At 36.1% G+C, this 20,407-nt stretch overlaps 36 non-coding genes across 36 annotated transcripts; all 36 read right to left on the bottom strand.

Moving 5' to 3' along the window:
• Positions 1-249: 249 nt before the first annotated feature.
• TRNAR-UCU (transfer RNA arginine (anticodon UCU)) lies at positions 250-335 on the bottom strand. The gene is given in 2 exon segments: positions 250-285; positions 299-335. It is a non-coding gene; the product is annotated as a tRNA-Arg (tRNA).
• Positions 336-735: 400 nt separating this feature from the next.
• TRNAR-UCU (transfer RNA arginine (anticodon UCU)) lies at positions 736-821 on the bottom strand. Its single transcript is given in 2 exon segments — positions 736-771; positions 785-821. It is a non-coding gene; the product is annotated as a tRNA-Arg (tRNA).
• Positions 822-1,221: 400 nt separating this feature from the next.
• On the bottom strand, positions 1,222-1,307 carry TRNAR-UCU (transfer RNA arginine (anticodon UCU)). The gene is given in 2 exon segments: positions 1,222-1,257; positions 1,271-1,307. It is a non-coding gene; the product is annotated as a tRNA-Arg (tRNA).
• A 400-nt stretch (positions 1,308-1,707) lies between these two features.
• TRNAR-UCU (transfer RNA arginine (anticodon UCU)) lies at positions 1,708-1,793 on the bottom strand. Its single transcript is given in 2 exon segments — positions 1,708-1,743; positions 1,757-1,793. It is a non-coding gene; the product is annotated as a tRNA-Arg (tRNA).
• Positions 1,794-2,193: 400 nt separating this feature from the next.
• Positions 2,194-2,279, bottom strand: TRNAR-UCU (transfer RNA arginine (anticodon UCU)). Its single transcript is given in 2 exon segments — positions 2,194-2,229; positions 2,243-2,279. It is a non-coding gene; the product is annotated as a tRNA-Arg (tRNA).
• Positions 2,280-2,679: 400 nt separating this feature from the next.
• TRNAR-UCU (transfer RNA arginine (anticodon UCU)) lies at positions 2,680-2,765 on the bottom strand. The gene is given in 2 exon segments: positions 2,680-2,715; positions 2,729-2,765. It is a non-coding gene; the product is annotated as a tRNA-Arg (tRNA).
• A 400-nt stretch (positions 2,766-3,165) lies between these two features.
• TRNAR-UCU (transfer RNA arginine (anticodon UCU)) lies at positions 3,166-3,251 on the bottom strand. Its single transcript is given in 2 exon segments — positions 3,166-3,201; positions 3,215-3,251. It is a non-coding gene; the product is annotated as a tRNA-Arg (tRNA).
• Positions 3,252-3,651: 400 nt separating this feature from the next.
• Positions 3,652-3,737, bottom strand: TRNAR-UCU (transfer RNA arginine (anticodon UCU)). The gene is given in 2 exon segments: positions 3,652-3,687; positions 3,701-3,737. It is a non-coding gene; the product is annotated as a tRNA-Arg (tRNA).
• Positions 3,738-4,136: 399 nt separating this feature from the next.
• TRNAR-UCU (transfer RNA arginine (anticodon UCU)) lies at positions 4,137-4,222 on the bottom strand. Its single transcript is given in 2 exon segments — positions 4,137-4,172; positions 4,186-4,222. It is a non-coding gene; the product is annotated as a tRNA-Arg (tRNA).
• Positions 4,223-5,107: 885 nt separating this feature from the next.
• TRNAR-UCU (transfer RNA arginine (anticodon UCU)) lies at positions 5,108-5,193 on the bottom strand. The gene is given in 2 exon segments: positions 5,108-5,143; positions 5,157-5,193. It is a non-coding gene; the product is annotated as a tRNA-Arg (tRNA).
• Positions 5,194-5,592: 399 nt separating this feature from the next.
• Positions 5,593-5,678, bottom strand: TRNAR-UCU (transfer RNA arginine (anticodon UCU)). Its single transcript is given in 2 exon segments — positions 5,593-5,628; positions 5,642-5,678. It is a non-coding gene; the product is annotated as a tRNA-Arg (tRNA).
• A 399-nt stretch (positions 5,679-6,077) lies between these two features.
• On the bottom strand, positions 6,078-6,163 carry TRNAR-UCU (transfer RNA arginine (anticodon UCU)). Its single transcript is given in 2 exon segments — positions 6,078-6,113; positions 6,127-6,163. It is a non-coding gene; the product is annotated as a tRNA-Arg (tRNA).
• Positions 6,164-6,563: 400 nt separating this feature from the next.
• On the bottom strand, positions 6,564-6,649 carry TRNAR-UCU (transfer RNA arginine (anticodon UCU)). Its single transcript is given in 2 exon segments — positions 6,564-6,599; positions 6,613-6,649. It is a non-coding gene; the product is annotated as a tRNA-Arg (tRNA).
• A 399-nt stretch (positions 6,650-7,048) lies between these two features.
• On the bottom strand, positions 7,049-7,134 carry TRNAR-UCU (transfer RNA arginine (anticodon UCU)). Its single transcript is given in 2 exon segments — positions 7,049-7,084; positions 7,098-7,134. It is a non-coding gene; the product is annotated as a tRNA-Arg (tRNA).
• An 885-nt stretch (positions 7,135-8,019) lies between these two features.
• TRNAR-UCU (transfer RNA arginine (anticodon UCU)) lies at positions 8,020-8,105 on the bottom strand. The gene is given in 2 exon segments: positions 8,020-8,055; positions 8,069-8,105. It is a non-coding gene; the product is annotated as a tRNA-Arg (tRNA).
• Positions 8,106-8,505: 400 nt separating this feature from the next.
• TRNAR-UCU (transfer RNA arginine (anticodon UCU)) lies at positions 8,506-8,591 on the bottom strand. The gene is given in 2 exon segments: positions 8,506-8,541; positions 8,555-8,591. It is a non-coding gene; the product is annotated as a tRNA-Arg (tRNA).
• A 399-nt stretch (positions 8,592-8,990) lies between these two features.
• TRNAR-UCU (transfer RNA arginine (anticodon UCU)) lies at positions 8,991-9,076 on the bottom strand. Its single transcript is given in 2 exon segments — positions 8,991-9,026; positions 9,040-9,076. It is a non-coding gene; the product is annotated as a tRNA-Arg (tRNA).
• A 400-nt stretch (positions 9,077-9,476) lies between these two features.
• TRNAR-UCU (transfer RNA arginine (anticodon UCU)) lies at positions 9,477-9,562 on the bottom strand. Its single transcript is given in 2 exon segments — positions 9,477-9,512; positions 9,526-9,562. It is a non-coding gene; the product is annotated as a tRNA-Arg (tRNA).
• A 399-nt stretch (positions 9,563-9,961) lies between these two features.
• Positions 9,962-10,047, bottom strand: TRNAR-UCU (transfer RNA arginine (anticodon UCU)). The gene is given in 2 exon segments: positions 9,962-9,997; positions 10,011-10,047. It is a non-coding gene; the product is annotated as a tRNA-Arg (tRNA).
• Positions 10,048-10,932: 885 nt separating this feature from the next.
• TRNAR-UCU (transfer RNA arginine (anticodon UCU)) lies at positions 10,933-11,018 on the bottom strand. The gene is given in 2 exon segments: positions 10,933-10,968; positions 10,982-11,018. It is a non-coding gene; the product is annotated as a tRNA-Arg (tRNA).
• An 885-nt stretch (positions 11,019-11,903) lies between these two features.
• Positions 11,904-11,989, bottom strand: TRNAR-UCU (transfer RNA arginine (anticodon UCU)). The gene is given in 2 exon segments: positions 11,904-11,939; positions 11,953-11,989. It is a non-coding gene; the product is annotated as a tRNA-Arg (tRNA).
• Positions 11,990-12,389: 400 nt separating this feature from the next.
• TRNAR-UCU (transfer RNA arginine (anticodon UCU)) lies at positions 12,390-12,475 on the bottom strand. The gene is given in 2 exon segments: positions 12,390-12,425; positions 12,439-12,475. It is a non-coding gene; the product is annotated as a tRNA-Arg (tRNA).
• A 400-nt stretch (positions 12,476-12,875) lies between these two features.
• Positions 12,876-12,961, bottom strand: TRNAR-UCU (transfer RNA arginine (anticodon UCU)). The gene is given in 2 exon segments: positions 12,876-12,911; positions 12,925-12,961. It is a non-coding gene; the product is annotated as a tRNA-Arg (tRNA).
• An 886-nt stretch (positions 12,962-13,847) lies between these two features.
• On the bottom strand, positions 13,848-13,933 carry TRNAR-UCU (transfer RNA arginine (anticodon UCU)). The gene is given in 2 exon segments: positions 13,848-13,883; positions 13,897-13,933. It is a non-coding gene; the product is annotated as a tRNA-Arg (tRNA).
• A 399-nt stretch (positions 13,934-14,332) lies between these two features.
• On the bottom strand, positions 14,333-14,418 carry TRNAR-UCU (transfer RNA arginine (anticodon UCU)). Its single transcript is given in 2 exon segments — positions 14,333-14,368; positions 14,382-14,418. It is a non-coding gene; the product is annotated as a tRNA-Arg (tRNA).
• An 885-nt stretch (positions 14,419-15,303) lies between these two features.
• TRNAR-UCU (transfer RNA arginine (anticodon UCU)) lies at positions 15,304-15,389 on the bottom strand. The gene is given in 2 exon segments: positions 15,304-15,339; positions 15,353-15,389. It is a non-coding gene; the product is annotated as a tRNA-Arg (tRNA).
• A 400-nt stretch (positions 15,390-15,789) lies between these two features.
• Positions 15,790-15,875, bottom strand: TRNAR-UCU (transfer RNA arginine (anticodon UCU)). The gene is given in 2 exon segments: positions 15,790-15,825; positions 15,839-15,875. It is a non-coding gene; the product is annotated as a tRNA-Arg (tRNA).
• Positions 15,876-16,275: 400 nt separating this feature from the next.
• TRNAR-UCU (transfer RNA arginine (anticodon UCU)) lies at positions 16,276-16,361 on the bottom strand. The gene is given in 2 exon segments: positions 16,276-16,311; positions 16,325-16,361. It is a non-coding gene; the product is annotated as a tRNA-Arg (tRNA).
• Positions 16,362-16,761: 400 nt separating this feature from the next.
• On the bottom strand, positions 16,762-16,847 carry TRNAR-UCU (transfer RNA arginine (anticodon UCU)). Its single transcript is given in 2 exon segments — positions 16,762-16,797; positions 16,811-16,847. It is a non-coding gene; the product is annotated as a tRNA-Arg (tRNA).
• A 399-nt stretch (positions 16,848-17,246) lies between these two features.
• TRNAR-UCU (transfer RNA arginine (anticodon UCU)) lies at positions 17,247-17,332 on the bottom strand. The gene is given in 2 exon segments: positions 17,247-17,282; positions 17,296-17,332. It is a non-coding gene; the product is annotated as a tRNA-Arg (tRNA).
• Positions 17,333-17,732: 400 nt separating this feature from the next.
• Positions 17,733-17,818, bottom strand: TRNAR-UCU (transfer RNA arginine (anticodon UCU)). Its single transcript is given in 2 exon segments — positions 17,733-17,768; positions 17,782-17,818. It is a non-coding gene; the product is annotated as a tRNA-Arg (tRNA).
• A 399-nt stretch (positions 17,819-18,217) lies between these two features.
• Positions 18,218-18,303, bottom strand: TRNAR-UCU (transfer RNA arginine (anticodon UCU)). The gene is given in 2 exon segments: positions 18,218-18,253; positions 18,267-18,303. It is a non-coding gene; the product is annotated as a tRNA-Arg (tRNA).
• Positions 18,304-18,702: 399 nt separating this feature from the next.
• Positions 18,703-18,788, bottom strand: TRNAR-UCU (transfer RNA arginine (anticodon UCU)). The gene is given in 2 exon segments: positions 18,703-18,738; positions 18,752-18,788. It is a non-coding gene; the product is annotated as a tRNA-Arg (tRNA).
• Positions 18,789-19,188: 400 nt separating this feature from the next.
• TRNAR-UCU (transfer RNA arginine (anticodon UCU)) lies at positions 19,189-19,274 on the bottom strand. The gene is given in 2 exon segments: positions 19,189-19,224; positions 19,238-19,274. It is a non-coding gene; the product is annotated as a tRNA-Arg (tRNA).
• Positions 19,275-19,674: 400 nt separating this feature from the next.
• TRNAR-UCU (transfer RNA arginine (anticodon UCU)) lies at positions 19,675-19,760 on the bottom strand. Its single transcript is given in 2 exon segments — positions 19,675-19,710; positions 19,724-19,760. It is a non-coding gene; the product is annotated as a tRNA-Arg (tRNA).
• Positions 19,761-20,160: 400 nt separating this feature from the next.
• TRNAR-UCU (transfer RNA arginine (anticodon UCU)) lies at positions 20,161-20,246 on the bottom strand. The gene is given in 2 exon segments: positions 20,161-20,196; positions 20,210-20,246. It is a non-coding gene; the product is annotated as a tRNA-Arg (tRNA).
• Between the last annotated feature and the right edge of the window lie 161 nt (positions 20,247-20,407).

The raw sequence follows: 20,407 nt of genomic DNA, 5'->3' as shown, positions 1-20,407 counted from the left end.
TCGTGGTTTCTATATATTGATAACAGATAGACATGAACAGAGCATTTTCAAAATTGGATGCAAAAATCGTTGTCTTAAGAGTCCACAAAAAAAGGTGGTTCCAATAACTTACACTAACAAATTAGGGGCCAGAAATGTTTTTATTAAAGACCACTCTTAGCCCTTAACCATAAAGCCTGTTACTGTGCAGTATTTCCTTTTGCCTCATTCTAACATCTGAAAAGTAATTACATGTTACCCAAAAACACACAACTCTGGTGGGACTCGAACCCACAACCTTTGAATTGCTATATAGCTCTAGAAGTCCAATGCGCTATCCATTGCACCACAGAGCCTATATCATCCCACATGCTGGTAAAAAATGTGCCCAGCTAAAGTCTTAATGTGTCTTGCTTTTTTAAGTTAAGGAATACTAAAAAAATCATCATTGGGTCTATCTTTTAGACATACTCAAAAATAGCTCAACTTTAAATTGTTCTTGACACTTCGTGGTTTCTATATATTGATAACAGATAGACATGAACAGAGCATTTTCAAAATTGGATGCAAAAATCGTTGTCTTAAGAGTCCACAAAAAAAGGTGGTTCCAATAACTTACACTAACAAATTAGGGGCCAGAAATGTTTTTATTAAAGACCACTCTAAGCCCTTAACCATAAAGCCTGTTACTGTGCAGTATTTCCTTTTGCCTCATTCTAACATCTGAAAAGTAATTACATGTTACCCAAAAACACACGACTCTGGTGGGACTCGAACCCACAACTTTTGAATCGCTATATAGCTCTAGAAGTCCAATGCGCTATCCATTGCGCCACAGAGCCTATATCATCCCACATGCTAGTAAAAAATGTGCCCAGCTAAAGTCTTAATGTGTCTTGCTTTTTTAAGTTAAGGAATACTAAAAAAATCATCATTGGGGCTATCCTTTAGAGATACTCAAAAATAGCTCAGCTTTAAATTGTTCTTGACACTTCGTGGTTTCTATATAGTGAAAACAGATAGACATGAACAGAGCATTTTCAAAATTGGATGTAAAAATCGTTGTCTTAAGAGTCCACAAAAAAAGGTGGTTCCAATAACTTACACTAACAAATTAGGGGCCAGAAATGTTTTTATTAAAGACCACTCTAAGCCCTTAACCATAAAGCCTGTTACTGTGCAGTATTTCCTTTTGCCTCATTCTAACATCTGAAAAGTAATTACATGTTACCCAAAAACACACGACTCCGGTGGGACTCGAACCCACAACCTTTGAATTGCTATATAGCTCTAGAAGTCCAACGCGCTATCCATTGCGCCACAGAGCCTATATCATCCCACATGCTAGTAAAAAATGTGCCCAGCTAAAGTCTTAATGTGTCTTGCTTTTTTAAGTTAAGGAATACTAAAAAAATCATCATTGGGGCTATCCTTTAGAGATACTCAAAAATAGCTCAGCTTTAAATTGTTCTTGACACTTCGTGGTTTCTATATATTGATAACAGATAGACATGAACAGAGCATTTTCAAAATTGGATGCAAAAATCGTTGTCTTAAGAGTCCACAAAAAAAGGTGGTTCCAATAACTTACACTAACAAATTAGGGGCCAGAAATGTTTTTATTAAAGACCACTCTTAGCCCTTAACCATAAAGCCTGTTACTGTGCAGTATTTCCTTTTGCCTCATTCTAACATCTGAAAAGTAATTACATGTTACCCAAAAACACACAACTCTGGTGGGACTCGAACCCACAACCTTTGAATTGCTATATAGCTCTAGAAGTCCAATGCGCTATCCATTGCACCACAGAGCCTATATCATCCCACATGCTGGTAAAAAATGTGCCCAGCTAAAGTCTTAATGTGTCTTGCTTTTTTAAGTTAAGGAATACTAAAAAAATCATCATTGGGTCTATCTTTTAGACATACTCAAAAATAGCTCAACTTTAAATTGTTCTTGACACTTAGTGGTTTCTATATATTGATAACAGATAGACATGAACAGAGCATTTTCAAAATTGGATGCAAAAATCGTTGTCTTAAGAGTCCACAAAAAAAGGTGGTTCCAATAACTTACACTAACAAATTAGGGGCCAGAAATGTTTTTATTAAAGACCACTCTAAGCCCTTAACCATAAAGCCTGTTACTGTGCAGTATTTCCTTTTGCCTCATTCTAACATCTGAAAAGTAATTACATGTTACCCAAAAACACACGACTCTGGTGGGACTCGAACCCACAACTTTTGAATCGCTATATAGCTCTAGAAGTCCAATGCGCTATCCATTGCGCCACAGAGCCTATATCATCCCACATGCTAGTAAAAAATGTGCCCAGCTAAAGTCTTAATGTGTCTTGCTTTTTTAAGTTAAGGAATACTAAAAAAATCATCATTGGGGCTATCCTTTAGAGATACTCAAAAATAGCTCAGCTTTAAATTGTTCTTGACACTTCGTGGTTTCTATATAGTGAAAACAGATAGACATGAACAGAGCATTTTCAAAATTGGATGTAAAAATCGTTGTCTTAAGAGTCCACAAAAAAAGGTGGTTCCAATAACTTACACTAACAAATTAGGGGCCAGAAATGTTTTTATTAAAGACCACTCTAAGCCCTTAACCATAAAGCCTGTTACTGTGCAGTATTTCCTTTTGCCTCATTCTAACATCTGAAAAGTAATTACATGTTACCCAAAAACACACGACTCTGGTGGGACTCGAACCCACAACTTTTGAATCGCTATATAGCTCTAGAAGTCCAATGCGCTATCCATTGCGCCACAGAGCCTATATCATCCCACATGCTAGTAAAAAATGTGCCCAGCTAAAGTCTTAATGTGTCTTGCTTTTTTAAGTTAAGGAATACTAAAAAAATCATCATTGGGGCTATCCTTTAGAGATACTCAAAAATAGCTCAGCTTTAAATTGTTCTTGACACTTCGTGGTTTCTATATAGTGAAAACAGATAGACATGAACAGAGCATTTTCAAAATTGGATGTAAAAATCGTTGTCTTAAGAGTCCACAAAAAAAGGTGGTTCCAATAACTTACACTAACAAATTAGGGGCCAGAAATGTTTTTATTAAAGACCACTCTAAGCCCTTAACCATAAAGCCTGTTACTGTGCAGTATTTCCTTTTGCCTCATTCTAACATCTGAAAAGTAATTACATGTTACCCAAAAACACACGACTCTGGTGGGACTCGAACCCACAACCTTTGAATTGCTATATAGCTCTAGAAGTCCAATGCGCTATCCATTGCACCACATAGCCTATATCATCCCACATGCTAGTAAAAAATGTGCCCAGCTAAAGTCTTAATGTGTCTTGCTTTTTTAAGTTAAGGAATACTAAAAAAATCATCATTGGGGCTATCCTTTAGAGATACTCAAAAATAGCTCAGCTTTAAATTGTTCTTGACACTTCGTGGTTTCTATATAGTGAAAACAGATAGACATGAACAGAGCATTTTCAAAATTGGATGTAAAAATCGTTGTCTTAAGAGTCCACAAAAAAAGGTGGTTCCAATAACTTACACTAACAAATTAGGGGCCAGAAATGTTTTTATTAAAGACCACTCTAAGCCCTTAACCATAAAGCCTGTTACTGTGCAGTATTTCCTTTTGCCTCATTCTAACATCTGAAAAGTAATTACATGTTACCCAAAAACACACGACTCTGGTGGGACTCGAACCCACAACCTTTGAATTGCTATATAGCTCTAGAAGTCCAATGCGCTATCCATTGCGCCACATAGCCTATATCATCCCACATGCTAGTAAAAAATGTGCCCAGCTAAAGTCTTAATGTGTCTTGCTTTTTTAAGTTAAGGAATACTAAAAAAATCATCATTGGGTCTATCTTTTAGACATACTCAAAAATAGCTCAACTTTAAATTGTTCTTGACACTTCGTGGTTTCTATATATTGATAACAGATAGACATGAACAGAGCATTTTCAAAATTGGATGCAAAAATCGTTGTCTTAAGAGTCCACAAAAAAGGTGGTTCCAATAACTTACACTAAAAAATTAGGGGCCAGAAATGTTTTTATTAAAGACCACTCTAAGCCCTTAACCATAAAGCCTGTTACTGTGCATTATTCCTTTTTGCCTCATTCTAACATCTGAAAAGTAATTACATGTTACCCAAAAACACACGACTCTGGTGGGACTCGAACCCACAACCTTTGAATTTCTATATAGCTCTAGAAGTCCAATGCGCTATCCATTGCGCCACAGAGCCTATATCATCCCACATGCTAGTAAAAAATGTGCCCAGCTAAAGTCTTAATGTGTCTTGCTTTTTTAAGTTAAGGAATACTAAAAAAATCATCATTGGGGCTATCCTTTAGAGATACTCAAAAATAGCTCAGCTTTAAATTGTTCTTGACACTTCGTGGTTTCTATATATTGATAACAGATAGACATGAACAGAGCATTTTCAAAATTGGATGTAAAAATCGTTGTCTTAAGAGTCCACAAAAAAAGGTGGTTCCAATAACTTACACTGACAAATTAGGGGCCAGAAATGTTTTTATTAAAGACCACTCTAAGCCCTTAACCATAAAGCCTGTTACTGTGCAGTATTTCCTTTTGCCTCATTCTAACATCTGAAAAGTAATTACATGTTACCCAAAAACACACGACTCTGGTGGGACTCGAACCCACAACCTTTGAATTGCTATATAGCTCTAAAAGTCCAATGCGCTATCCATTGCGCCACAGAGCCTATATCATCCCACATGCTAGTAAAAAATGTGCCCAGCTAAAGTCTTAATGTGTCTTGTTTTTTTAAGTTAAGGAATACTAAAAAAATCATCATTGGGTCTATCTTTTAGACATACTCAAAAATAGCTCAACTTTAAATTGTTCTTGACACTTCGTGGTTTCTATATATTGATAACAGATAGACATGAACAGAGCATTTTCAAAATTGGATGCAAAAATCGTTGTCTTAAGAGTCCACAAAAAAGGTGGTTCCAATAACTTACACTAAAAAATTAGGGGCCAAAAATGTTTTTATTAAAGACCACTCTAAGCCCTTAACCATAAAGCCTGTTACTGTGCATTATTCCTTTTTGCCTCATTCTAACATCTGAAAAGTAACTACATGTTACCCAAAAACACACGACTCTGGTGGGACTCGAACCCACAACCTTTGAATTGCTATATAGCTCTAGAAGTCCAATGCGCTATCCATTGCGCCACAGAGCCTATATCATCCCACATGCTAGTAAAAAATGTGCCCAGCTAAAGTCTTAATGTGTCTTGCTTTTTTAAGTTAAGGAATACTAAAAAAATCATCATTGGGGCTATCCTTTAGAGATACTCAAAAATAGCTCAGCTTTAAATTGTTCTTGACACTTCGTGGTTTCTATATAGTGATAACAGATAGACATGAACAGAGCATTTTCAAAATTGGATGCAAAAATCGTTGTCTTAAGAGTCCACAAAAAAGGTGGTTCCAATAACTTACACTAAAAAAATAGGGGCCAAAAATGTTTTTATTAAAGACCACTCTAAGCCCTTAACCATAAAGCCTGTTACTGTGCATTATTCCTTTTTGCCTCATTCTAACATCTGAAAAGTAATTACATGTTACCCAAAAACACACGACTCTGGTGGGACTCGAACCCACAACCTTTGAATTGCTATATAGCTTTAGAAGTCCAATGCGCTATCCATTGCGCCACAGAGCCTATATCATCCCACATGCTAGTAAAAAATGTGCCCAGCTAAAGTCTTAATGTGTCTTGCTTTTTTAAGTTAAGGAATACTAAAAAAATCATCATTGGGTCTATCTTTTAGACATACTCAAAAATAGCTCAACTTTAAATTGTTCTTGACACTTCGTGGTTTCTATATATTGATAACAGATAGACATGAACAGAGCATTTTCAAAATTGGATGCAAAAATCGTTGTCTTAAGAGTCCACAAAAAAGGTGGTTCCAATAACTTACACTAAAAAATTAGGGGCCAGAAATGTTTTTATTAAAGACCACTCTAAGCCCTTAACCATAAAGCCTGTTACTGTGCATTATTCCTTTTTGCCTCATTCTAACATCTGAAAAGTAATTACATGTTACCCAAAAACACACGACTCTGGTGGGACTCGAACCCACAACCTTTGAATTGCTATATAGCTCTAGAAGTCCAATGCGCTATCCATTGCGCCACAGAGCCTATATCATCCCACATGCTAGTAAAAAATGTGCCCAGCTAAAGTCTTAATGTGTCTTGCTTTTTTAAGTTAAGGAATACAAAAAAAATCATCATTGGGGCTATCCTTTAGAGATACTCAAAAATAGCTCAGCTTTAAATTGTTCTTGACACTTCGTGGTTTCTATATATTGATAACAGATAGACATGAACAGAGCATTTTCAAAATTGGATGTAAAAATCGTTGTCTTAAGAGTCCACAAAAAAAGGTGGTTCCAATAACTTACACTAACAAATTAGGGGCCAGAAATGTTTTTATTAAAGACCACTCTAAGCCCTTAACCATAAAGCCTGTTACTGTGCAGTATTTCCTTTTGCCTCATTCTAACATCTGAAAAGTAATTACATGTTACCCAAAAACACACGACTCTGGTGGGACTCGAACCCACAACCTTTGAATTGCTATATAGCTCTAGAAGTCCAATGCGCTATCCATTGCGCCACAGAGCCTATATCATCCCACATGCTAGTAAAAAATGTGCCCAGCTAAAGTCTTAATGTGTCTTGTTTTTTTAAGTTAAGGAATACTAAAAAAATCATCATTGGGTCTATCTTTTAGACATACTCAAAAATAGCTCAACTTTAAATTGTTCTTGACACTTCGTGGTTTCTATATATTGATAACAGATAGACATGAACAGAGCATTTTCAAAATTGGATGCAAAAATCGTTGTCTTAAGAGTCCACAAAAAAGGTGGTTCCAATAACTTACACTAAAAAATTAGGGGCCAAAAATGTTTTTATTAAAGACCACTCTAAGCCCTTAACCATAAAGCCTGTTACTGTGCATTATTCCTTTTTGCCTCATTCTAACATCTGAAAAGTAACTACATGTTACCCAAAAACACACGACTCTGGTGGGACTCGAACCCACAACCTTTGAATTGCTATATAGCTCTAGAAGTCCAATGCGCTATCCATTGCGCCACAGAGCCTATATCATCCCACATGCTAGTAAAAAATGTGCCCAGCTAAAGTCTTAATGTGTCTTGTTTTTTTAAGTTAAGGAATACTAAAAAAATCATCATTGGGTCTATCTTTTAGACATACTCAAAAATAGCTCAACTTTAAATTGTTCTTGACACTTCGTGGTTTCTATATATTGATAACAGATAGACATGAACAGAGCATTTTCAAAATTGGATGCAAAAATCGTTGTCTTAAGAGTCCACAAAAAAGGTGGTTCCAATAACTTACACTAAAAAATTAGGGGCCAGAAATGTTTTTATTAAAGACCACTCTAAGCCCTTAACCATAATGCCTGTTACTGTGCATTATTCCTTTTTGCCTCATTCTAACATCTGAAAAGTAATTACATGTTACCCAAAAACACACGACTCTGGTGGGACTCGAACCCACAACCTTTGAATTGCTATATAGCTCTAGAAGTCCAATGTGCTATCCATAGCGCCACAGAGCCTATATCATCCCACATGCTAGTAAAAAATGTGCCCAGCTAAAGTCTTAATGTGTCTTGCTTTTTTAAGTTAAGGAATACAAAAAAAATCATCATTGGGGCTATCCTTTAGAGATACTCAAAAATAGCTCAGCTTTAAATTGTTCTTGACACTTCGTGGTTTCTATATATTGATAACAGATAGACATGAACAGAGCATTTTCAAAATTGGATGCAAAAATAGTTGTCTTAAGAGTCCACAAAAAAAGGTGGTTCCAATAACTTACACTAACAAATTAGGGGCCAGAAATGTTTTTATTAAAGACCACTCTAAGCCCTTAACCATAAAGCCTGTTACTGTGCAGTATTTCCTTTTGCCTCATTCTAACATCTGAAAAGTAATTACATGTTACCCAAAAACACACGACTCTGGTGGGACTCGAACCCACAACCTTTGAATTGCTATATAGCTCTAGAAGTCCAATGCGCTATCCATTGCGCCACAGAGCCTATATCATCCCACATGCTAGTAAAAAATGTGCCCAGCTAAAGTCTTAATGTGTCTTGCTTTTTTAAGTTAAGGAATACTAAAAAAATCATCATTGGGGCTATCCTTTAGAGATACTCAAAAATAGCTCAGCTTTAAATTGTTCTTGACACTTCGTGGTTTCTATATATTGATAACAGATAGACATGAACAGAGCATTTTCAAAATTGGATGCAAAAATCGTTGTCTTAAGAGTCCACAAAAAAAGGTGGTTCCAATAACTTACACTAACAAATTAGGGGCCAAAAATGTTTTTATTAAAGACCACTCTAAGCCCTTAACCATAAAGCCTGTTACTGTGCATTATTCCTTTTTGCCTCATTCTAACATCTGAAAAGTAATTACATGTTACCCAAAAACACACGACTCTGGTGGGACTCGAACCCACAACCTTTGAATTGCTATATAGCTTTAGAAGTCCAATGCGCTATCCATTGCGCCACAGAGCCTATATCATCCCACATGCTAGTAAAAAATGTGCCCAGCTAAAGTCTTAATGTGTCTTGCTTTTTTAAGTTAAGGAATACTAAAAAAATCATCATTGGGTCTATCTTTTAGACATACTCAAAAATAGCTCAACTTTAAATTGTTCTTGACACTTCGTGGTTTCTATATATTGATAACAGATAGACATGAACAGAGCATTTTCAAAATTGGATGCAAAAATCGTTGTCTTAAGAGTCCACAAAAAAGGTGGTTCCAATAACTTACACTAAAAAATTAGGGGCCAGAAATGTTTTTATTAAAGACCACTCTAAGCCCTTAACCATAAAGCCTGTTACTGTGCATTATTCCTTTTTGCCTCATTCTAACATCTGAAAAGTAATTACATGTTACCCAAAAACACACGACTCTGGTGGGACTCGAACCCACAACCTTTGAATTGCTATATAGCTCTAGAAGTCCAATGCGCTATCCATTGCGCCACAGAGCCTATATCATCCCACATGCTAGTAAAAAATGTGCCCAGCTAAAGTCTTAATGTGTCTTGCTTTTTTAAGTTAAGGAATACAAAAAAAATCATCATTGGGGCTATCCTTTAGAGATACTCAAAAATAGCTCAGCTTTAAATTGTTCTTGACACTTCGTGGTTTCTATATATTGATAACAGATAGACATGAACAGAGCATTTTCAAAATTGGATGTAAAAATCGTTGTCTTAAGAGTCCACAAAAAAAGGTGGTTCCAATAACTTACACTAACAAATTAGGGGCCAGAAATGTTTTTATTAAAGACCACTCTAAGCCCTTAACCATAAAGCCTGTTACTGTGCAGTATTTCCTTTTGCCTCATTCTAACATCTGAAAAGTAATTACATGTTACCCAAAAACACACGACTCTGGTGGGACTCGAACCCACAACCTTTGAATTGCTATATAGCTCTAGAAGTCCAATGCGCTATCCATTGCGCCACAGAGCCTATATCATCCCACATGCTAGTAAAAAATGTGCCCAGCTAAAGTCTTAATGTGTCTTGTTTTTTTAAGTTAAGGAATACTAAAAAAATCATCATTGGGTCTATCTTTTAGACATACTCAAAAATAGCTCAACTTTAAATTGTTCTTGACACTTCGTGGTTTCTATATATTGATAACAGATAGACATGAACAGAGCATTTTCAAAATTGGATGCAAAAATCGTTGTCTTAAGAGTCCACAAAAAAGGTGGTTCCAATAACTTACACTAAAAAATTAGGGGCCAAAAATGTTTTTATTAAAGACCACTCTAAGCCCTTAACCATAAAGCCTGTTACTGTGCATTATTCCTTTTTGCCTCATTCTAACATCTGAAAAGTAACTACATGTTACCCAAAAACACACGACTCTGGTGGGACTCGAACCCACAACCTTTGAATTGCTATATAGCTCTAGAAGTCCAATGCGCTATCCATTGCGCCACAGAGCCTATATCATCCCACATGCTAGTAAAAAATGTGCCCAGCTAAAGTCTTAATGTGTCTTGTTTTTTTAAGTTAAGGAATACTAAAAAAATCATCATTGGGTCTATCTTTTAGACATACTCAAAAATAGCTCAACTTTAAATTGTTCTTGACACTTCGTGGTTTCTATATATTGATAACAGATAGACATGAACAGAGCATTTTCAAAATTGGATGCAAAAATCGTTGTCTTAAGAGTCCACAAAAAAGGTGGTTCCAATAACTTACACTAAAAAATTAGGGGCCAGAAATGTTTTTATTAAAGACCACTCTAAGCCCTTAACCATAATGCCTGTTACTGTGCATTATTCCTTTTTGCCTCATTCTAACATCTGAAAAGTAATTACATGTTACCCAAAAACACACGACTCTGGTGGGACTCGAACCCACAACCTTTGAATTGCTATATAGCTCTAGAAGTCCAATGTGCTATCCATAGCGCCACAGAGCCTATATCATCCCACATGCTAGTAAAAAATGTGCCCAGCTAAAGTCTTAATGTGTCTTGCTTTTTTAAGTTAAGGAATACAAAAAAAATCATCATTGGGGCTATCCTTTAGAGATACTCAAAAATAGCTCAGCTTTAAATTGTTCTTGACACTTCGTGGTTTCTATATATTGATAACAGATAGACATGAACAGAGCATTTTCAAAATTGGATGCAAAAATAGTTGTCTTAAGAGTCCACAAAAAAAGGTGGTTCCAATAACTTACACTAACAAATTAGGGGCCAGAAATGTTTTTATTAAAGACCACTCTAAGCCCTTAACCATAAAGCCTGTTACTGTGCAGTATTTCCTTTTGCCTCATTCTAACATCTGAAAAGTAATTACATGTTACCCAAAAACACACGACTCTGGTGGGACTCGAACCCACAACCTTTGAATTGCTATATAGCTCTAGAAGTCCAATGCGCTATCCATTGCGCCACAGAGCCTATATCATCCCACATGCTAGTAAAAAATGTGCCCAGCTAAAGTCTTAATGTGTCTTGTTTTTTTAAGTTAAGGAATACTAAAAAAATCATCATTGGGTCTATCTTTTAGACATACTCAAAAATAGCTCAACTTTAAATTGTTCTTGACACTTCGTGGTTTCTATATATTGATAACAGATAGACATGAACAGAGCATTTTCAAAATTGGATGCAAAAATCGTTGTCTTAAGAGTCCACAAAAAAGGTGGTTCCAATAACTTACACTAAAAAATTAGGGGCCAGAAATGTTTTTATTAAAGACCACTCTAAGCCCTTAACCATAATGCCTGTTACTGTGCATTATTCCTTTTTGCCTCATTCTAACATCTGAAAAGTAATTACATGTTACCCAAAAACACACGACTCTGGTGGGACTCGAACCCACAACCTTTGAATTGCTATATAGCTCTAGAAGTCCAATGTGCTATCCATAGCGCCACAGAGCCTATATCATCCCACATGCTAGTAAAAAATGTGCCCAGCTAAAGTCTTAATGTGTCTTGCTTTTTTAAGTTAAGGAATACAAAAAAAATCATCATTGGGGCTATCCTTTAGAGATACTCAAAAATAGCTCAGCTTTAAATTGTTCTTGACACTTCGTGGTTTCTATATATTGATAACAGATAGACATGAACAGAGCATTTTCAAAATTGGATGCAAAAATAGTTGTCTTAAGAGTCCACAAAAAAAGGTGGTTCCAATAACTTACACTAACAAATTAGGGGCCAGAAATGTTTTTATTAAAGACCACTCTAAGCCCTTAACCATAAAGCCTGTTACTGTGCAGTATTTCCTTTTGCCTCATTCTAACATCTGAAAAGTAATTACATGTTACCCAAAAACACACGACTCTGGTGGGACTCGAACCCACAACCTTTGAATTGCTATATAGCTCTAGAAGTCCAATGCGCTATCCATTGCGCCACAGAGCCTATATCATCCCACATGCTAGTAAAAAATGTGCCCAGCTAAAGTCTTAATGTGTCTTGCTTTTTTAAGTTAAGGAATACAAAAAAAATCATCATTGGGGCTATCCTTTAGAGATACTCAAAAATAGCTCAGCTTTAAATTGTTCTTGACACTTCGTGGTTTCTATATATTGATAACAGATAGACATGAACAGAGCATTTTCAAAATTGGATGCAAAAATCGTTGTCTTAAGAGTCCACAAAAAAAGGTGGTTCCAATAACTTACACTAACAAATTAGGGGCCAGAAATCTTTTTATTAAAGACCACTCTAAGCCCTTAACCATAAAGCCTGTTACTGTGCATTATTCCTTTTTGCCTCATTCTAACATCTGAAAAGTAATTACATGTTACCCAAAAACACACGACTCTGGTGGGACTCGAACCCACAACCTTTGAATTGCTATATAGCTCTAGAAGTCCAATGCGCTATCCATTGCGCCACAGAGCCTATATCATCCCACATGCTAGTAAAAAATGTGCCCAGCTAAAGTCTTAATGTGTCTTGCTTTTTTAAGTTAAGGAATACTAAAAAAATCATCATTGGGGCTATCCTTTAGAGATACTCAAAAATAGCTCAGCTTTAAATTGTTCTTGACACTTCGTGGTTTCTATATATTGATAACAGATAGACATGAACAGAGCATTTTCAAAATTGGATGCAAAAATCGTTGTCTTAAGAGTCCACAAAAAAAGGTGGTTCCAATAACTTACACTAACAAATTAGGGGCCAGAAATGTTTTTATTAAAGACCACTCTAAGCCCTTAACCATAAAGCCTGTTACTGTGCAGTATTTCCTTTTGCCTCATTCTAACATCTGAAAAGTAATTACATGTTACCCAAAAACACACGACTCTGGTGGGACTCGAACCCACAACCTTTGAATTGCTATATAGCTCTAGAAGTCCAATGCGCTATCCATTGCGCCACAGAGCCTATATCATCCCACATGCTAGTAAAAAATGTGCCCAGCTAAAGTCTTAATGTGTCTTGCTTTTTTAAGTTAAGGAATACTAAAAAAATCATCATTGGGGCTATCCTTTAGAGATACTCAAAAATAGCTCAGCTTTAAATTGTTCTTGACACTTCGTGGTTTCTATATATTGATAACAGATAGACATGAACAGAGCATTTTCAAAATTGGATGCAAAAATCGTTGTCTTAAGAGTCCACAAAAAAAGGTGGTTCCAATAACTTACACTAACAAATTAGGGGCCAGAAATGTTTTTATTAAAGACCACTCTAAGCCCTTAACCATAAAGCCTGTTACTGTGCAGTATTTCCTTTTGCCTCATTCTAACATCTGAAAAGTAATTACATGTTACCCAAAAACACACGACTCTGGTGAGACTCGAACCCACAAACTTTGAATTGCTATATAGCTCTAGAAGTCGAATGCGCTATCCATTGCGCCACAGAGCCTATATCATCCCACATGCTAGTAAAAAATGTGCCCAGCTAAAGTCTTAATGTGTCTTGCTTTTTTAAGTTAAGGAATACTAAAAAAATCATCATTGGGTCTATCTTTTAGACATACTCAAAAATAGCTCAACTTTAAATTGTTCTTGACACTTCGTGGTTTCTATATATTGATAACAGATAGACATGAACAGAGCATTTTCAAAATTGGATGCAAAAATCGTTGTCTTAAGAGTCCACAAAAAAAGGTGGTTCCAATAACTTACACTAACAAATTAGGGGCCAGAAATGTTTTTATTAAAGACCACTCTAAGCCCTTAACCATAAAGCCTGTTACTGTGCAGTATTTCCTTTTGCCTCATTCTAACATCTGAAAAGTAATTACATGTTACCCAAAAACACACGACTCTGGTGGGACTCGAACCCACAACCTTTGAATTGCTATATAGCTCTAGAAGTCCAATGCGCTATCCATTGCGCCACAGAGCCTATATCATCCCACATGCTAGTAAAAAATGTGCCCAGCTAAAGTCTTAATGTGTCTTGTTTTTTTAAGTTAAGGAATACTAAAAAAATCATCATTGGGTCTATCTTTTAGACATACTCAAAAATAGCTCAACTTTAAATTGTTCTTGACACTTCGTGGTTTCTATATATTGATAACAGATAGACATGAACAGAGCATTTTCAAAATTGGATGCAAAAATCGTTGTCTTAAGAGTCCACAAAAAAGGTGGTTCCAATAACTTACACTAAAAAATTAGGGGCCAAAAATGTTTTTATTAAAGACCACTCTAAGCCCTTAACCATAAAGCCTGTTACTGTGCATTATTCCTTTTTGCCTCATTCTAACATCTGAAAAGTAACTACATGTTACCCAAAAACACACGACTCTGGTGGGACTCGAACCCACAACCTTTGAATTGCTATATAGCTCTAGAAGTCCAATGCGCTATCCATTGCGCCACAGAGCCTATATCATCCCACATGCTAGTAAAAAATGTGCCCAGCTAAAGTCTTAATGTGTCTTGCTTTTTTAAGTTAAGGAATACTAAAAAAATCATCATTGGGGCTATCCTTTAGAGATACTCAAAAATAGCTCAGCTTTAAATTGTTCTTGACACTTCGTGGTTTCTATATATTGATAACAGATAGACATGAACAGAGCATTTTCAAAATTGGATGCAAAAATAGTTGTCTTAAGAGTCCACAAAAAAAGGTGGTTCCAATAACTTACACTAACAAATTAGGGGCCAGAAATGTTTTTATTAAAGACCACTCTAAGCCCTTAACCATAAAGCCTGTTACTGTGCAGTATTTCCTTTTGCCTCATTCTAACATCTGAAAAGTAATTACATGTTACCCAAAAACACACGACTCTGGTGAGACTCGAACCCACAAACTTTGAATTGCTCTATAGCTCTAGAAGTCGAATGCGCTATCCATTGCGCCACAGAGCCTATATCATCCCACATGCTAGTAAAAAATGTGCCCAGCTAAAGTCTTAATGTGTCTTGCTTTTTTAAGTTAAGGAATACTAAAAAAATCATCATTGGGTCTATCTTTTAGACATACTCAAAAATAGCTCAACTTTAAATTGTTCTTGACACTTCGTGGTTTCTATATATTGATAACAGATAGACATGAACAGAGCATTTTCAAAATTGGATGCAAAAATCGTTGTCTTAAGAGTCCACAAAAAAGGTGGTTCCAATAACTTACACTAAAAAATTAGGGGCCAAAAATGTTTTTATTAAAGACCACTCTAAGCCCTTAACCATAAAGCCTGTTACTGTGCATTATTCCTTTTTGCCTCATTCTAACATCTGAAAAGTAACTACATGTTACCCAAAAACACACGACTCTGGTGGGACTCGAACCCACAACCTTTGAATTGCTATATAGCTCTAGAAGTCCAATGCGCTATCCATTGCGCCACAGAGCCTATATCATCCCAAATGCTAGTAAAAAATGTGCCCAGCTAAAGTCTTAATGTGTCTTGCTTTTTTAAGTTAAGGAATACTAAAAAAATCATCATTGGGGCTATCCTTTAGAGATACTCAAAAATAGCTCAGCTTTAAATTGTTCTTGACACTTCGTGGTTTCTATATATTGATAACAGATAGACATGAACAGAGCATTTTCAAAATTGGATGCAAAAATAGTTGTCTTAAGAGTCCACAAAAAAAGGTGGTTCCAATAACTTACACTAACAAATTAGGGGCCAGAAATGTTTTTATTAAAGACCACTCTAAGCCCTTAACCATAAAGCCTGTTACTGTGCAGTATTTCCTTTTGCCTCATTCTAACATCTGAAAAGTAATTACATGTTACCCAAAAACACACGACTCTGGTGGGACTCGAACCCACAACCTTTGAATTGCTATATAGCTCTAGAAGTCCAATGCGCTATCCATGGCGCCACAGAGCCTATATCATCCCACATGCTAGTAAAAAATGTGCCCAGCTAAAGTCTTAATGTGTCTTGCTTTTTTAAGTTAAGGAATACAAAAAAAATCATCATTGGGGCTATCCTTTAGAGATACTCAAAAATAGCTCAGCTTTAAATTGTTCTTGACACTTCGTGGTTTCTATATATTGATAACAGATAGACATGAACAGAGCATTTTCAAAATTGGATGCAAAAATAGTTGTCTTAAGAGTCCACAAAAAAAGGTGGTTCCAATAACTTACACTAACAAATTAGGGGCCAGAAATGTTTTTATTAAAGACCACTCTAAGCCCTTAACCATAAAGCCTGTTACTGTGCAGTATTTCCTTTTGCCTCATTCTAACATCTGAAAAGTAATTACATGTTACCCAAAAACACACGACTCTGGTGGGACTCGAACCCACAACCTTTGAATTGCTATATAGCTCTAGAAGTCCAATGCGCTATCCATTGCGCCACAGAGCCTATATCATCCCACATGCTAGTAAAAAATGTGCCCAGCTAAAGTCTTAATGTGTCTTGCTTTTTTAAGTTAAGGAATACAAAAAAAATCATCATTGGGGCTATCCTTTAGAGATACTCAAAAATAGCTCAGCTTTAAATTGTTCTTGACACTTCGTGGTTTCTATATATTGATAACAGATAGACATGAACAGAGCATTTTCAAAATTGGATGCAAAAATCGTTGTCTTAAGAGTCCACAAAAAAAGGTGGTTCCAATAACTTACACTAACAAATTAGGGGCCAGAAATCTTTTTATTAAAGACCACTCTAAGCCCTTAACCATAAAGCCTGTTACTGTGCATTATTCCTTTTTGCCTCATTCTAACATCTGAAAAGTAATTACATGTTACCCAAAAACACACGACTCTGGTGGGACTCGAACCCACAACCTTTGAATTCCTATATAGCTCTAGAAGTCCAATGCGCTATCCATTGCGCCACAGAGCCTATATCATCCCACATGCTAGTAAAAAATGTGCCCAGCTAAAGTCTTAATGTGTCTTGCTTTTTTAAGTTAAGGAATACTAAAAAAATCATCATTGGGGCTATCCTTTAGAGATACTCAAAAATAGCTCAGCTTTAAATTGTTCTTGACACTTCGTGGTTTCTATATATTGATAACAGATAGACATGAACAGAGCATTTTCAAAATTGGATGTAAAAATCGTTGTCTTAAGAGTCCACAAAAAAGGTGGTTCCAATAACTTACACTAACAAATTAGGGGCCAGAAATGTTTTTATTAAAGACCACTCTAAGCCCTTAACCATAAAGCCTGTTACTGTGCAGTATTTCCTTTTGCCTCATTCTAACATCTGAAAAGTAATTACATGTTTCCCAAAAACACACGACTCTGGTGGGACTCGAACCCACAACCTTTGAATTGCTATATAGCTCTAGAAGTCCAATGCGCTATCCATTGCGCCACAGAGCCTATATCATCCCACATGCTAGTAAAAAATGTGCCCAGCTAAAGTCTTAATGTGTCTTGCTTTTTTAAGTTAAGGAATACTAAAAAAATCATCATTGGGGCTATCCTTTAGAGATACTCAAAAATAGCTCAGCTTTAAATTGTTCTTGACACTTCGTGGTTTCTATATAGTGATAACAGATAGACATGAACAGAGCATTTTCAAAATTGGATGCAAAAATCGTTGTCTTAAGAGTCCACAAAAAAAGGTAGTTCCAATAACTTACACTAACAAATTAGGGGCCAGAAATCTTTTTATTAAAGACCACTCTAAGCCCTTAACCATAAAGCCTGTTACTGTGCATTATTCCTTTTTGCCTCATTCTAACATCTGAAAAGTAATTACATGTTACCCAAAAACACACGACTCTGGTGGGACTCGAACCCACAACCTTTGAATTGCTATATAGCTCTAGAAGTCCAATGCGCTATCCATTGCGCCACAGAGCCTATATCATCCCACATGCTAGTAAAAAATGTGCCCAGCTAAAGTCTTAATGTGTCTTGCTTTTTTAAGTTAAGGAATACTAAAAAAATCATCATTGGGGCTATCCTTTAGAGATACTCAAAAATAGCTCAGCTTTAAATTGTTCTTGACACTTCGTGGTTTCTATATATTGATAACAGATAGACATGAACAGAGCATTTTCAAAATTGGATGTAAAAATCGTTGTCTTAAGAGTCCACAAAAAAGGTGGTTCCAATAACTTACACTAACAAATTAGGGGCCAGAAATGTTTTTATTAAAGACCACTCTAAGCCCTTAACCATAAAGCCTGTTACTGTGCAGTATTTCCTTTTGCCTCATTCTAACATCTGAAAAGTAATTACATGTTTCCCAAAAACACACGACTCTGGTGGGACTCGAACCCACAACCTTTGAATTGCTATATAGCTCTAGAAGTCCAATGCGCTATCCATTGCGCCACAGAGCCTATATCATCCCACATGCTAGTAAAAAATGTGCCCAGCTAAAGTCTTAATGTGTCTTGCTTTTTTAAGTTAAGGAATACTAAAAAAATCATCATTGGGGCTATCCTTTAGAGATACTCAAAAATAGCTCAGCTTTAAATTGTTCTTGACACTTCGTGGTTTCTATATAGTGATAACAGATAGACATGAACAGAGCATTTTCAAAATTGGATGCAAAAATCGTTGTCTTAAGAGTCCACAAAAAAGGTGGTTCCAATAACTTACACTAAAAAATTAGGGGCCAAAAATGTTTTTATTAAAGACCACTCTAAGCCCTTAACCATAAAGCCTGTTACTGTGCATTATTCCTTTTTGCCTCATTCTAACATCTGAAAAGTAATTACATGTTACCCAAAAACACACGACTCTGGTGGGACTCGAACCCACAACCTTTGAATTGCTATATAGCTCTAGAAGTCCAATGCGCTATCCATTGCGCCACAGAGCCTATATCATCCCACATGCTAGTAAAAAATGTGCCCAGCTAAAGTCTTAATGTGTCTTGCTTTTTTAAGTTAAGGAATACTAAAAAAATCATCATTGGGTCTATCTTTTAGACATACTCAAAAATAGCTCAACTTTAAATTGTTCTTGACACTTCGTGGTTTCTATATATTGATAACAGATAGACATGAACAGAGCATTTTCAAAATTGGATGCAAAAATCGTTGTCTTAAGAGTCCACAAAAAAAGGTGGTTCCAATAACTTACACTAACAAATTAGGGGCCAGAAATCTTTTTATTAAAGACCACTCTAAGCCCTTAACCATAAAGCCTGTTACTGTGCATTATTCCTTTTTGCCTCATTCTAACATCTGAAAAGTAATTACATGTTACCCAAAAACACACGACTCTGGTGGGACTCGAACCCACAACCTTTGAATTGCTATATAGCTCTAGAAGTCCAATGCGCTATCCATTGCGCCACAGAGCCTATATCATCCCACATGCTAGTAAAAAATGTGCCCAGCTAAAGTCTTAATGTGTCTTGCTTTTTTAAGTTAAGGAATACAAAAAAAATCATCATTGGGGCTATCCTTTAGAGATACTCAAAAATAGCTCAGCTTTAAATTGTTCTTGACACTTCGTGGTTTCTATATATTGATAACAGATAGACATGAACAGAGCATTTTCAAAATTGGATGCAAAAATCGTTGTCTTAAGAGTCCACAAAAAAAGGTGGTTCCAATAACTTACACTAACAAATTAGGGGCCAGAAATGTTTTTATTAAAGACCACTCTAAGCCCTTAACCATAAAGCCTGTTACTGTGCAGTATTTCCTTTTGCCTCATTCTAACATCTGAAAAGTAATTACATGTTACCCAAAAACACACAACTCTGGTGGGACTCGAACCCACAACCTTTGAATTGCTATATAGCTCTAGAAGTCCAATGCGCTATCCATTGCGCCACAGAGCCTATATCATCCCACATGCTAGTAAAAAATGTGCCCAGCTAAAGTCTTAATGTGTCTTGCTTTTTTAAGTTAAGGAATACTAAAAAAATCATCATTGGGTCTATCTTTTAGACATACTCAAAAATAGCTCAACTTTAAATTGTTCTTGACACTTCGTGGTTTCTATATATTGATAACAGATAGACATGAACAGAGCATTTTCAAAATTGGATGCAAAAATCGTTGTCTTAAGAGTCCACAAAAAAAGGGGGTTCCAATAACTTACACTAACAAATTAGGGGCCAGAAATGTTTTTATTAAAGACCACTCTAAGCCCTTAACCATAAAGCCTGTTACTGTGCAGTATTTCCTTTTGCCTCATTCTAACATCTGAAAAGTAATTACATGTTACCCAAAAACACACGACTCTGGTGGGACTCGAACCCACAACCTTTGAATTGCTATATAGCTCTAGAAGTCCAATGCGCTATCCATTGCACCACAGAGCCTATATCATCCCACATGCTAGTAAAAAATGTGCCCAGCTAAAGTCTTAATGTGTCTTGCTTTTTTAAGTTAAGGAATACAAAAAAAATCATCATTGGGGCTATCCTTTAGAGATACTCAAAAATAGCTCAGCTTTAAATTGTTCTTGACACTTCGTGGTTTC

Source organism: Rhinoderma darwinii, chromosome 4 (genome assembly GCF_050947455.1).
Source record: "Rhinoderma darwinii isolate aRhiDar2 chromosome 4, aRhiDar2.hap1, whole genome shotgun sequence".
NCBI lineage: Eukaryota > Metazoa > Chordata > Amphibia > Anura > Rhinodermatidae > Rhinoderma > Rhinoderma darwinii.
The sequence above is the reverse complement of the archived record's forward strand: the minus strand, read 5'-3'. Positions and strand labels throughout refer to the sequence as shown.